The following is a 15,392-nucleotide window of genomic DNA, read 5'->3' on the forward strand; positions in this document are numbered from 1 at the left end:
TTGGCAAACTCTAATCTGGTCTTCCTGTTTTTGTGGCTCACCAATGGTTTACATCTTGTGGTGAACCCTCTATATTCACTCTTGTGAAGTCTTCTCTTGATTGTTGACTTTGATACATATACACCTACTTCCTGGAGAGTGTTCTTGATTTGGCCAAATGTTGTGAAGGGGTTTTTCTTCACCAGGGAAATAATTCTTCTGTCATCCACCACATTTGTCCATGGTCTTCCGGGTCTTTTGGTGTTGCTGAGCTCTCCGGTGCATTCTTTCTTTTTAAGAATGTTCCAAACAGTTGATTTGGCCACACCTAATGTTTTTGCTATCTCTCTGATGGGTTTGTTTTGATTTTTCAGCCTAATGATGGCTTGCTTCACTGATAGTGACAGCTCTTTGGATCTCATATTGAGAGTCGACAGCAACTGATTCCAAATGCAAATGTCACACCTAGAATCAACTCCAGGCCTTTTACCTGCTTATTTGATAATGAAATAACAAGGGAATAGCCCACACCTGTCCATGAAATAGCTTTTGAGTTGATAGTCCCATTACTTTTGGCCCCTTAAAAAGTGGGAGGCACATATAGAAACCGTTGTAATTCCTACACCATTCGCTTGATTTGGATGTAATTACCCTCAAATTAAATCTGAAAGTCTGCAGTTAAAGCACATCTTTTTTGTTTCATTTCAAAGCCATTGTGGTGGTGAATAGAGGCCAAAATATAATTCTGTCAATGTCCCAATATTTATGCATCTGACTGTATCTGATAATGAGGGTGGTCACCTCATCGACCCAAAGCTACCACTGCCCCTTATCTTGAGCGCATTGGCACAAAAAATGGTAGAATATAAAATAAGCAATATAGAAAAATACCGCACACAGCTTACCATCAGATAAAATCTAATAGGAGCAGAAAAGAGTAACATGTACTCAGAGTTCCCTCCGCCACCCACATAGTCAGAGAAACGCGTCAGAAGACTCATGACCCATGGAGCGCAGGTGGAACACATTTCTTGGCAGCCGGAAGGTCTGTTTCCGGACATCGCCAGCACGTAGTCAGCAGTGTGCACAAGCTCCTCTGCTAGTGCCAGGGTATTGGAGCTGCGACTCAGGAGTAGAGCTGGATTGTGCCACACTCTCCACTGGGTGAGAATCACTAGCCACCAGGTGCCACTGTACAGAGCCAGCGGGTATTGTGAGGATAGAGGTAAAGATTTGATATATTGCTACATTACATGTATGCCCTGCTACAGTTGTGATCTTTATCATGGTATTTGGAGCAAGATACAGTATACTAACATCTTCATTAATCACCAACTGGCATACTAACAACAACTTAATTTTACATACGATATAACTAAGAGACTAATTAACCATCTTTCTGGAGTATCTATGCTTTGCTGATAACAAACTGAATGCTTGCTAAATTAGCGTTTTTTTTTTTTACTGTGGTGATCCAATTTGGAGTCATATGGTGCGTACACACGGGACGATCGAAAACGATGCCATTGTTCCATCTCCCGGGTGTGTTGGTCGATCGATATCGATCATACAGCACACCATGTACCCACCAACGACTATAACGACCCGCAATCAATGATCGCGGGTCCCTATAGTAACCTGGTCGATATCGACCATGTTGGCCTGCATGCACGGGCGATGGTCGATATCGACCATACATGCCCGTGCATCGCAGGTCATTGGTGGACGAAAAATGCACGATATGAACGATAACGATATGATCGTTATCGTTCATATCGTCCATTTAAGTTGTATCGTGTGTGTAGAAGTGCATCAATACTATGGTATATAATTATTGATTTACTATATTCCACCCTTGCTGTGCTTTGCTGCTAACAAACTGACTGCTTGCCAATTATTAGTTGGTTGGTATGGTATTTCATTGATTGATTTATATTCCATCTGTGGATCCATGTGTTCATATTATTTTATATCTTGATGTAAGTAAATATTGGATTTTAAACCAACAGATGTGTTTGAGTACATGACTTAGCAAAGAAAAAAGAAATGGGATTCTCGGCGTGTACTACGTAGAGATGCACGGGAACGCATAAACTGACTCCAGCCATCTGGTCCAGATACGATCAAATTTGGTTTCTGACTTGCGGACAAGGTACATATACCGCTCATGTTCTACAGTAGCCTTCACCAATAAAACCCACGCTGAAAAGTCTGGGTCTGTGGAAGCCAACTATGAGCGAGCTAGGCACACTTTGGCAAGGGCACACAAATTAGCAGCATATTGAACACTATATCGATCCAATTCATCATCCTCTTTAGCTCCTAGGCTACAGAATTGTGGTGTAAGTACCGAGAGGGGAATACCAGTATCAGACAGCGCAGATTTCACCTTGGTCCAGAATATCTGAATCACAGAACACTCCCACAGTAAATGCCAGAAGGTCCCTTGGGAATTGCCACACTTGGGACAAAGGTCAGATTGCCGGCCTCCAAAGCGCAACAGACAAACAGGAGTTAAATATGTTCTGTGTAAGCTAACTGGATCTGCTGAAATCTTCTACTGGTAGCCATACGAGGAAATTCCAAGGCTGCTTCCCACTCCTCCTCATGAAGGGTCCCTACAATAGTTTCCCAACCTCTACGCAGTGTAGGCAAAGAATCTTTGCGATGGGAGGACACTAAAAAGGAGTATACAAGGGACATAGATTTAACAGGTCCCAAGGTTAGCACAAACTGTCTCACTGGTGAGTGTTCAATACTCAGGCTTTTCCTGGAATTGGGCGGTAAAGGCATGTCTGAGTTGCAAGTATCTATAGAAATAAGGGCCCGGCAAACTAAACTCATCCCTCAATTGAACAAAGGATTTCAACACTTCCCGTCCCACTGTACAAACACCAGACCTGTTTTACAGAGAGAGCGTCCAGTTCAGAGCATGTACAAGAATGCCACAGAGGAGTGTCAGGATCAATTGCAGGAAACTGAAATAACACATGTACCTCACGCCATATTTTAACTGCTTGAATAATTAAAGGGGGGCTACAATTAGAGATCTTGGCCTGCAAGGGAGTGTGTCCCGCAGTCGCCTGTGAAATTAAGAGAGCAGGCAAGGGGTCAATAGAGCTGTCCTGTATCCACGAATGAATATGCGACATCTGTGCAACATAATCATAAAACCGGAAATGCAGGAGCGCTACACCACCACACCCACCCTAGACCTAGTAAGTACATCCAACCAAAGCCTAGTTCACTTACCAGGACTGCTGTAGAATATAAATGAATTTAGGTTGTACCACCATTTTAGTTAGATGCACTCTGCCTGTAACCGTGAGAGGAGCTCAGGGGTGCCGAGAGGTAGAGGGTGGAGCGGGTACTGATTACCAGGGCCCGGGCATGGCAGGGCGTCTGTGACACCTGTAACCCTTTTTTTTTTTTTTTTCAACCTTAATCTTTTTTCATTTGTTACTAAAACTCTGCGGAGCAGCAGTCTTGGGGGGGGGGGGGGGGGGGTTCTTGGTCACCGCACTGAGGTGACCGCACAGACCGTGTCAGTGTGTCACACGAATGCAGGTTGCAGCCAATAGCCTCTGCGCCGCTGCGGAGCTAATGGTCTAGCAAGACTCTCTTCAGGCTCTGGTCGTCCTGCGGGGACTGGAAGGCACTACAGAAAGGCAGCCAGGCTTACTGTGGATGTTGGCAGGTACAGTCAGTAAGAATAAGGGAGTCGATGTGGGACTGTGTGTGATTGAGAGAAGAGCCGAGCATACCACTGACTGATGTAGCAATGAGTTATAGTGAGTGACTTGGTTATATATATATATATATATATATATATATATATATATATATATATATATATATAACCAAGTGTGTGTAATATCTCTACCTCGATCTCCACATGCAGCGGCACTCATTGGATTTTCTTAAATAATTCAAGTTCCAAACAGTCCTTCAACGTTTCGGGTTTATTTCAACCCGTCATCAGGAATATTAAGTGTTACGGAGGCTGTGCTGGGGACGTGCAATCGGGAAACACACCTGAAGTCCTGCGGGCGCTTGCTACATACATACATACATATACAGCGGCATCAAATTCGATGTGATGTATTCCTCCGATTTATTAGATATCCAAACCAAATATTTTAATTTAGGGACCCAGCACAATGGCAAGACTAGACTAACTCCGGAGTAGCAGGGGTAGCTCCTCGCAATGGCATTATGGAAGATTTACCCCAATTAATAGTAAGGCCAGAGTAGGTGCTGAACTCTTCCATGACTTGTAGAACAGCTGGCATGGCTGACCTGTAGTCCCGAAGAAGCATTAATAGATCCTCAGCGTATAAAGCAACACTATCAATTTTATTCCCAAGCTGAAGACCCAGAATATCAGGATGGGCCTTAAGGATACATGTCACCAGGGCAAACAAACCAAGGGATAGGGGACAGCTCTGTCTAGTGCCACGAGAGAGGGAAAAATGAGAGGATATAAAACCATTAACTGCAATCCTAGCACTAGGTCTCTCCTATAATAACTACACCAATTTCAGAAAAACAGGTCCCACTCCCATACAGCGCATGACCTGCCACAGGTAGGGCCACTCTACAGAATCAATGGTCTTTGCCACGTCTAATGAGACAATGACCGAAGTGGATTCCCCCTCATGGGAGGCCTGCAAATGAGTAAGTATAAAGACTCCTAACATTAATTGTGGTCAATTTGCCTGGCATAAAGCCGGTTTGATCCGGATGCACTATTGTTGTAACAACCTGATTAAGTCTCAAACCTAAGATTTCTGCTAGAATTTTGGCATGTGTAGGAATTAATGAAATTGGACTATAGGCATCAGGGAACTCAGACATTGAGGAAGGAAAAACGCCTCCCTCATACAGATCATTAAATAACGTCAGCAATCTAGGGACAAATATTCCAGAATGCTTGTTATATAATTCAGTTGGTATGCCATCACTGCCAGGGGCCTTCCCACCTGGAAGGATTTAAGGACCGTTTCCACTACCTCCAGGGTAAGCAGGGCATCAAGGAAGGCCTCAGCCTCGGTCGTCAGCACTGGAAATCCAATAGCAGAAACATAATGCAATTCGGCCATAGAACAGTACAATCTGGACCTATATATATCCTTCTAGAACGTAAGTAAAATACCAGCAATGTCCGGAGTCGTCGTGGCAACACCATCAGAATCAGTAAGCTCAGCAACCATCACAGGGGGGCGGTCTGCATGCACCAGATGAGCTAGAAAGCTACCAGTCCTGTCAGCATGTACGGAATGCTTATGTGATTTTAAATAGAAGACTACACATGTTCCTAATGAGCCGTCCATGCAGATTGGGCCTCTAACCACTTAAGCCTAGAGATGTTCAGTTTATCCCTCAAATATACAAGCTCCAAGCGGTGACACTCTGGACCTCATTCAGAGTCGGTCGTAAGCGGGCGCTCGGTCGTACGCCTAACGATCGAAAATCAGAAGAAAAAAACAATCGCACGGCCGGGCAATCTCAACCAAAGTGACGCCCATACATGAACAAAGCAACTCCTCTAGCTAATGAGTGATAGCAGCTAGAGATCGAGTCGATCGTTGTCAGTCGTTGTCTGTCGCTGTATGTTAATTTGCTTCTGATGATTACGGCCGCTTGTGTTGTGTGCAAATTAAATCAAAAATTAACAAAAAAAATGCATAGAATAAGCCATCCCCATGAAATATATTTATTCTTATAATTCTCTAATGCAAACGCAACTGAATCAATTCCAAGCCAATTAGCAGTGTTATTAGCAACAACAAACGATTATTAGCTGCTTGCATTGTGTGGCACAAAATAGAAACATCAAACATAACATCAGTCACATTCGATAGTATCGATTGTACTCTGGTGCTTGAGAGATCACATACCCAACCTCAAGCTGTACGATCAGCCAGGCCTCTAACCTGCTCGCAGAGTGACGTTTTACTACTTTCGGCCTTCTATGTCGGTCGTAGCAGGAAATTTATGTAGGCCCCTAAAACGCCCTGAAAACGGTGAGGAACGCCTGCGTTTTTAGACCACCACCCCCGTCAACACTCACAAACGGCGTTTCATGTCAATCAACTCTCGGAAGCCACTTCCTGCTCTTAAGCCGTACGATCTACAGCATTTTGGATCACAAGGTCACATACACACATGCGCACAACTAACCGTATGCATGTGTGGTTTGGAAACATCGGATGCGTACGATTGAGCGGCCGCTTACGACCGACTCTGAATGAGGCCCTCAGTTTCCAACTCTGACTCTTTCTTCCTATAAAATAATGTCAATGCAGCGACCCGCTGAGTTAAAGTCCCCCTCATAAATGTCTTAAAAGAATCCCACACTATGGCCGGAGGAGCAGAGCCAGTATTATTTGCAAAGAACCCTTCCTACCCGGCTCCAATTCAAAGTCCGCCCTCAATTGAATAAGCCAGGATGGGTGTCATTTCTTTATCAGCCATAGGGGACACTGGAGCTAGTACTGTGGGGTATAGATCGGGTCTAGAGAGGAGCCGGTACTTTAAGAATTAAATCCATGTGACTAGATCTTCCCCCTCTATGCCCCCTCATCCCCAGTTTAAGTATTGTGCCTCGAGTGAGCCAGATCCCAGGACATCAATTCCTTAAGGTGAATACACACACAACGATTTTTTTAACGATTATCGTTAACGATATCGTTTATCGTTCAATCGTTGTAAAAATCGGTCACTTTCTGAGTTAAAACGATGAACGACTATCGTTCATGCGCGTTCAAGTTTGTAGTTCAGCCAGTCTGGCCAACTGAACGATTTTCATTAAGGGAAAAAGCAAAAAATCATTTGTAGTTCAAAAAAATCGTTCATTACACTTTAAAAAATCTGACAGAAAATTGTTGCCGTTGGAGCCACCGGAGGGACCCGCCACCACTTCCTGAAGCGTATGTCCGGGTCCCTAGTCAGCAGCTCCGTATCCCCCTGACTCCCCCGCTGTCCAACGGCATGGCTTGGTAAGTATACCAGCCTTTCCTGTTGAAGGAAAGGCTGACCTTGCGGGGCAACGTTATATAGCAGCGCTGAGTAGCTCAGACGCGGCCATTACAAACACTAGCCAGGTGCCAGCTGTGAGGGGGCGGAGCTTCTTCCTACTTCTCGGCTAGACAAGAGCGTGAATCTCTCCTGCACCCTCTTCTCGCGTAGCAGCCATAGGCTTCTCTGCCTGCAGAAATGCTGATACAGACACTGCTAAAGGGTTTTCCAGATTGCCGGCTCTTCCTCCAAGCACCACAGCGTCTCTACTCCTAAGGGCAGTGAGTGGGGTTTGGTATATTGGGGAGCTATTAATTGGGGGGCAGGGGGTGGTGTGCTATATGCCTGTAAAAATTGCAACTCTAAGTTCACTCAGGCTCACTCTGAGTGGGCTTTATTGTGTGATGCCTGCGAGTCGAGGGACCCAGCTTCGACAAGACTGACCCCAGTGAAGGATCTCTCTCTCCCTTGGATTACTTCCCTGACCGATGTTATGTCGGATTTCTCGGCTGAGTTAGCTGAAACACGCAGAGAGAGAAGCGTCCAGGACGCAGAGTTCCAATGCGGGACCATTATCGGCATGGCAGACCCGGCCTGGGTGCAGTCCTTTCCCTGTTTGAAAATAGGGCTAAGTGGGAATCCCCTCTGCCGGTGGATTCGTCTGTTTGGTTTGTCAAAAAAGACTACTCTTCTGGTTCCGGGTGCAATTTCCCTGAAGGAAGCCTCTGACTGTAAGTTAGAGACTACTCTGAAATCCATTTTTCTGTAGCAGGTGTTCTTCTACATCCAGGATATCCTATATTCTCACCACCCACGGTCTACCACACAACAGGACTACTCCGACCCCCACGAGCTGTCTCTGTCCAGCCCGACCGGCTTTCAAATTAGCCGCTACTTCCCTTGAATCAAGGGATTGCTCAGACTTGCACGAGCCATCTCCATCCAGCCCGACTGGCTACTCCGTCAGCCGCTGCATCCCCTATACCAAGGGTGAGCTGCCTTGCATTGGCTTCACCCGTCCTGCTCGCGGTGTGACCAGGAAGAGCGAGGACTGTATTTCACGCTTCACTACCTACCGACCAGCTCAGGCTGAGCATTACCCTTTCACCGCTGCCTTCCTTCCTTAGGCCACCTTAGAGAGGCATTCCGGACACTGCCTGCCACGAGAGGACGGGACTAGGAGGAATACTGACTGATAGATACTGAGACCGGTCCGGTTATATTCATCCATCAGCTAAGTACTGGATGTATTATCCATTTACATTATACTAATTTTATTCATCTGGGTTAACCCTCGTCTACTTTTTTATACACTGGAACTAATTTTTTTTCACTACAGTGCAAGAACATTAGTCAGGACAGCACTGGTTCATAGAATTTTCACTTGGCAACCACCACTTTCTGGTATTGGAATCATCTTTTTATGATTGGACACTCATGATCCCATACAGGTCACTTACAACAGCACTTAATACCTTTTAACCACGGACATTACTCATATGGTAACATTGCTGCTGTTCTCATATACTCAATTGCATGAGACTTAGCTTCTATCTGTACATATGTGCATTTTACATTTTATATTCTCGTATATGTGATTTTTTATTCTCATGTATTGCTATTAAATGTTTATGATCTCTATCAGCGCTCCCTTCTTTTCTATTCCTCTTTTCCATAGGGGCTAGCCACCCCTTAGGTGTAGCTGCTTTTAGATTTCACTTATTTTAGACCACAGCGCCCGGTTTCCTGTATTGTTCTTCTACGTCCAGCCTTGGTGGGCTTGTGGGTCAGCAAGGCTATAGAACGCTGGGCCGAGGAATTGGCCAAGGATTTGCGTTCGGGAGCACCTAGGTCAGAGCTCCTCACCCTGCCAGAGCACATTAGGGAATCATCCAGATACCTAGGGGATGTCAGAACTTGATTGGAGTTTGGATCCGGAGTGGACACGGGAGTAATACGTGGGACCGTTTGCTGGTATTGAAAAGATGCCGGCTTTAATGGGGTGTGTTTCATGAATGGAGGCAGGTGCAGGAGGTACAAACTGTGGCAAGCGAGGGAGACAAGGTATGTCGGACACTAGAGCCGGAGCTGGAGGCGTCCAAGGACACAGAACCCTCAGGGGCGGCAAGACCCTCTATGGGACAGGCGACTGGAGCACGCAATCCGGACAGGAGTTAGAGGTGGAACGAGCTGGAACACATACTGAGAGTTAGCAGGCTCACCACAATAGACTGCAGCAATACAAGCAAGGGAGCTCAGGAACTAGCACACAGCTAAGCTGTGTAAAATGTTGCACTGGCAACTAAGCCTCTTGACAACTCTTTAATACCCTCAGGTAGTGCAGGATAGGTTGCTAGCCCTCCAGCGCAAGCTGATTGGTCCAATTTAGACACCTGGATCCAAGATGGCGATGCCCAGTGGTCACTAGCACTGCTCAGGAATGCACAGCCTGCTGTTCTGCCAGCCACTACACCCGATCTCCAGGGCCAGGATCACCTCCAGAAGCCAGGATTCCTGCAGGAAGGACCATGCCAGAACGCTCTGAGAGATAAGGTCCACGCCGCCCGAGAACCCGCGGTCCTGGTAGTGACAGTACCCCCTCCTTTAGAAATGACCACTGGACAGCTTCTAGGTCTCCCTGGATTTTTGGAATGGAAATCGCGGATCAGACGAGGAGCCTGGACATCTTATGCTTTCACCCAAGATCGTTCCTCAGGACCGTAGCCTTTCCTGTCAAGAAGGTATTGTAGTTGACCATAACGGAACCTGGAGTCCAAAATTTGTTTAACCTTGAATTCTACTCCTCTCTCTGTCTGAATTTTAGGAGGCGAGGGTAAGGACTTGAAGAATCGGTTGAGAATTAAGGGTTTCAGCAGGGAAATATGGAACGAATTAGGAATTTTAAGGTACGGAGGAAGTTTCAACTTGTAGGCCACAGGTTTGATGACATCGGTTATAGGGAAATGTACCAATGAAGCGAGGAGCAAACTTCATGGACGGAACCCTGAGTCACAAATTGCGGGTAGACAACCATACTTGATCTCCCACCTTAAGACTTGGAACGGCTCTTCTATTTCTGTCTGCCCCGAGTTTGTATAGGTAAGATGCTTTCTGAAGGGAGGAATGTACTTGAGTCCAGATTTTAGGAAAACCTTGTAAGGTTGTAGTCACGGCTGGAACATCGAAGATGGGTAAGTCTCTTTAAACTCGGGTACTCTGGGGTGAAGGCCCGTAGACGACAAAGAATGGAGTTTGTCCAGTGGAAGTGAGGTAGGAGCCATTGTGTGCGAATTCCGCCCATGGAAGGGAATCGGACGAGTTATCTTGCGATGAGGCCATATAAATCCTGAGGAAGGTCTCTAAGTCCTGATTCACTCTCTCGGTGGATCCGTTGGTTTAGGGATGGTATGCTGTAGAGAATTTTAATTTAACCTGGAGCACAGAACATAAGGATCTCCAAAATTTGGCCACAAACTGGACTCCACGGTCTGAAACGATCTCTGCAGGAAGTCCGTGTAGGCGAAATATATGAAGAACGAAAAGTTGAGCTATTTCAGAGGCTGTGGGTAATTTTTTCAAAAGAATGTAGTGTAACATTTTTGAGAAGCGGACAATGACTACCCAGCTAGTGGATAAGCCATTGGAGATGGGTAAATCAGTAACAAAGTCCATTGATAAATGAGACCAGGGTCGAGTCGGAGTGGAGAGTGGCATCAGAGCTCCTGCGAAAGGTTGTCTGGATGTTTTATGCTGGGCGCATAGGGTACAGGAGGAAATGAATTCAGAAACTTCGGACTTCATGGCGGGCCACCAGTAGAATCGTTGTAGAAATTCCAGAGTCTTGCGAATGCCGGTATGCCCAGCAAAATGAGATGCATGTGCCCAAGTGAGTAGTCGTTTACGAAGGGTAGGAGTAATGAAGGTTGTCCCAGGAGGTGGCTGGATCTGAAAGGCGGCAAATACCTTGGATTCCAGGACGGTGGTCTCTTTTTTTTTTTTTTTTTAAAGCTTCAGAGAGGGTTCCAGAGGAAAAGGAACGGGAGAGAGCATCTGCCTTCTGATTAAGAGAACCTGGATGAAAGGTTAGGACGAAATTAAATCTGGAGAAGAATATCGCCCATCTGGCTAAACGAGGACTGAAACACTGGATGTTTTTTAAGAACAGTAAATTCCGATGATCGGTGTAGACAGTAATGGGAAATTGGTCTCCTTCGAGGAGGTATCGCCACTCAGTAAAGGCTGCTTTAACTGCCAATAATTCTTGTTCCCCAATTGGGTAACTCCTCTCTGCAGGCGAGAATTTCACATCCACAAGGATGAATTTTGTTATCTTCGAATTTTTGCTGTAAGATCACTCCTACCGCTTCGGACGATGCGTCTACTTCCACCAAGAAAGGATGATTGATGTCAGGCTGCATCAGGATGGGTGCAGAAATGAATGCCTGTTTCAGCATCTGGAAGGCAGTTTCAGCTTCAGGGAGCCACTGTGAGGGGTTAGCACCTTTTACGAGTCAATGCAGAAATTGGCGCCACTAAGGTAGAAAAGCCTTTTATAAACCACCTGTAGTAATTCGCGAATCCTAGGAATCTCTATACAGCTTTTAATGAGTTAGGAAGGGACCAATCCAGAATGGCTTGCACTTTCTTGGAATCCATCTCCAATCCGGATCCGGAGATGACATACCCTAGAAACGTAATGGAGGGTACTTCAAATATGCATTTTTCCAGCTTGCAATACAGATGATTCTGCCTTAGGCGTAGTAGGACCTCCTTTACATGTGTACGATGTAGAAAGAGGGAAGAGGAAAAGATCAGGATATCGTCCAAGTATACAACCACTAACACATACAGTAGATCTCTGAAAATTTCGTTCACGAAGTTCTGGAAAATCGCAGGTGCATTGCAGAGTCCGAACGGCATTACCAGGTATTCAAAATGTCCGTCTCTGGTATTGAAGGCTGTTTTCCATTCGTCGCCTGAACAAATTCTTATGAGGTTGTACGCCCCTTGTAGATCCAATTTGGTAAACACTGTAGCACCTTTGACATGGTCAAATAATTCAGTGATGAGGGGCAACGGATATCGATTTTTTTTTCACCGTGATGTCATTAAGGCCCCGGTAATCGATACAGGGTCGGAGGCCCCCATCCTTTTTAGACACAAAAAAGAAGCCAGCACCTGTTTGGTAAGAGGAAGGATGAATAAACCCCTTTTGGAGTTTTTCTTTAATATATTCGGACATTGCTTGGGTCTCTGGCAACGATAGCTGGTATATCCGACCACGAGTCGTCTTGCCTGGAATTAGGTCAATGGGACAATTCCAGTCTCGATGTGGAGGTAATGTGTCCTAATTTTACAAAACACATCAGAGAAAGATGGGACCCTGTGAAGTTTCAGAGATTTGAACCTTTTTAATGGGTTTAATACATGGCAGGCAAGAAACATAACAGGAATTCCCCCAGGACAGAACTTGCATGGAGCTCCAATCTATACGGTGGTTATGCTTGCATAACCACGGGTATCCCAGAATAACTCCATGGGAAGCCTTGGGAATAACTAGAAAGGAAATGAGTTCGGTATGAAGGACCCCCACACGAACACGGTGAGTTTGTAGGGATACTGTGCCGTTGACAATTTGACTGCCATCTACTGCCGCTAAGGAGATGGTCCGGGTGAGAGGTCTGACAGGAATGTGAAGTTCTTGAGCCAGGTCAGCGGTAATGAAGTTTTCTGCTGCTCCTGAATCAAGGAGAGAAGGAATAGTTTGAGATCCTTGTTTTAATTCCAATAGAATAGACAAAGTAGGTTCGTTCTTACTTGGAGACAAAGTCATAACTCCTAACCTGGTGTCTCCGGAGCCAGTTAGGAATGAGGGTTTTCCGGACGCCGGGAACTGGTGTCAACCAAATGACCCGTCTCTCCACAGTACATACACAAGTTCTTGCGGCGGCGTCTTTGCCGTTCTTCCATAGAGAGTCTGGCTCGATTTGATCTGCATTGATTCGTCACCCGAGACTTCAGTTAAGGGAGTAACCGGAGGATTAGGAGCACTAAGTCGGAACCGGTCTCCCCTGTTCTTTTCTGCCTGCCCCTCACGATAACGTAGGTCTATCTTCTTGCAGAGGGAAATCATCTCATCGAGTTTTGTCGGAACGTCCCGCGTGGCGAGATCATCTTTCAATCGATCAGAGAGACCGTTGCAAAACGCTCAGACCAGGGCCTCCTCATTCCACTTTAGTTCTGAGGCCAAGGTTTGAAATTGTCTGTCTACTGTATTGGCTGACCGGACGACTTCCTTGTCGGAGACTCATAATTTCAGTGGAGGCAGATGTTGTTCTTCCCGGCTCATTGAAAATCCTCCGAAAGGACGCCAAAAAGTCGGTATAATTGTCCAACAGAGGGTCAGGCCTTTCCCAGAGTGGGGACACCCAGTCTAAGGCGGGACCGGACAGAAGGGAGACCATGTAGGCGACCTTAGATTTCGCGGTAGGGAAGTTCGATGGTTGGAGAGAGAAATGGACGTCACACTCATTCAGGAATCCGCGGCACATCTTCGTATTCCCGTCGAACTTGCTAGACGTTGGTAGATGTAAATGTGATGGGGAAGCTGGAACGGCAACAATCGGAGTAGCTTGCGGATTAGCAGTTGCAGGCATGCTCACTGTCACGAGGGAGGCCTGTAAAACATCCTGTCTGAGTGACATATCCTGTAGAAATTGGGCTAGCTGTCGCTGGGAGGCTTCTAGGTTTTCTAGCCGGCTTGCGATCCCCTGTAAAGGTCCGCATTAGCACCCTGTCCAATAGCCGTATCCATTTGGCCAGTGCAAACTGTCAGAACTTGATTGGAGTTTGGATCCGGAGTGGACACTGGAGTAATACGTGGGACCGTTTGCTGGTATTGAAAAGATGCTGGCTTTAATTGGGTGTGTTTCATGAATGGAGGCAGGTGCAGGAGGTACAATCTGTTGTAAGCGAGGGAGACAATATATGTCGGACACTGGAGCTGGAGGCGTCCAAGGACACAGAACCCTCAGGGGCGGCAGGACCATCTATGGGACAGGCGACTGGAGCATGCAATCCGGACAGGAGTTAGAGGTGGAACGAGCTGGAACATGGACTGAGAGTTAGCAGGCTCACCACAATAGACTGCAGCAATACAAGCAAGGGAGCTCAGGAACTAGCACATAGCTAAGCTGTGTAAAACGTTGCACTGGCAACTAAAGAGCCTCTTGACAACTCTTTAATATGCCTAAAATGAGCATTTGCTGTTTTCTCTTAAACGCAACATGGGAGAAAAACCATTTCACATCACATTTGTGGGCATTGGTCTTCAACACATTCTGTGAAACTTTGAGCTGTCTGTGTTTGCTACAAGAGGAGATATAACAAAGTATGTGTTTTTGTTGTTTCCATTGATTTCAATGCATTTTGGCCTAAAACGAGCATTTGCTGTGCAGGGGATAGGTTGCTAGCCCTCCAGCCCAAGCTGATTGGTCCAATTTAGACATGTGACCTGGATCCAAGATGGCGACGCCCAGTGGTTACTAGCACTGCTCAGGAATGCACAGCCTGCTGTTCTGCCAGCCACTACACCCGATCTCCAGGACCAGGATCACTTCCAGAAGCCAGGATACCTGCAGGAAGGACCCTGCCAGAGCACCCTGAGTGGTAAGGTCCGCGCCGCCCGAGAACCCGTGATCCTGGTCATGACAGGGGAGGCTTCAAGGGATATTTGGTTTACTTGGATCTCTGATTTCTGCAATTGCAGCTTGCCAAGCTTTTTGGCTTCGTTCCTGACAGGCAGATGCCAAGTTCAAGAAGGCAGTGGAAGCATGACCCTTTATGGGGGATATCCAATTCTGGCTTCAACAACATAAGTGGATTTCCCAGGCCATGGGTGGTAAGTCCACCTTTCTGCCGTCCTCCTCTTCAGCCTCGGGGCCACGGAAGTCTGTCGGGTACTTCCTTTCATTCCTTTCGTGTTCCCTCTGGATTCAAAGTCCGAGCAAGAGGTTCCTCCACTGCTACCAGAGGATCAAAGGGTAGAGGGGGGCCTTCCGTCCCCGCTCGTCGTCAGGACCCTAAGCCAGTTGACAAACCTGTGGCATGACAGGCTGCCAGCCCATCTGGGAGCCTCCATGGTGGGAACTCGACTTTTTTCTTTTCAGAGATATTTGGTAACAGACTTGCAACGACGCCTGGGTTCGGAATCTGGTCTCTTAAGAATACCACATAGATTTTGCATTTCAGCCTCCTCTTCGTTTCTTCACGACAGGTCTTCCTTCCTCACCTGTAAAGGTGAGGGTGTTATTACACGCTATCACAAAACTTCTGGAGGCAGAAGTTCTAGTTCCAGTTCCTTCTCACCAGTGCAAGGAAGGATTCTTTTCAAA

General features: G+C 46.4%; 1 protein-coding gene and 1 pseudogene across 5 annotated transcripts in view; one reads left to right on the plus strand and one right to left on the minus strand.

The window, feature by feature from the left end:
* TMEM51 (transmembrane protein 51) overlaps positions 1 to 15,392 on the plus strand; it is a 111,808-nt gene that overhangs the window by 53,497 nt on the left and 42,919 nt on the right. Inside the window, exon 2 of one of the 5 annotated variants that reach the window (XM_088453957.1) lies at positions 1,989 to 2,131. The exons of the other annotated variants lie outside the window; for them this stretch is intronic. The gene's annotated coding sequence lies outside the window, so the exon portion shown is untranslated. The remainder of the gene's footprint in view (positions 1 to 1,988; positions 2,132 to 15,392) is intronic. 5 annotated transcript variants of the gene reach the window in all.
* Positions 2,045 to 5,192, minus strand: LOC148480704 (uncharacterized; annotated as a pseudogene).

This window comes from Taudactylus pleione, unplaced genomic scaffold (genome assembly GCF_031769625.1).
Source record: "Taudactylus pleione unplaced genomic scaffold, aTauple2 ptg000604l, whole genome shotgun sequence".
Classification (NCBI taxonomy): domain Eukaryota; kingdom Metazoa; phylum Chordata; class Amphibia; order Anura; family Myobatrachidae; genus Taudactylus; species Taudactylus pleione.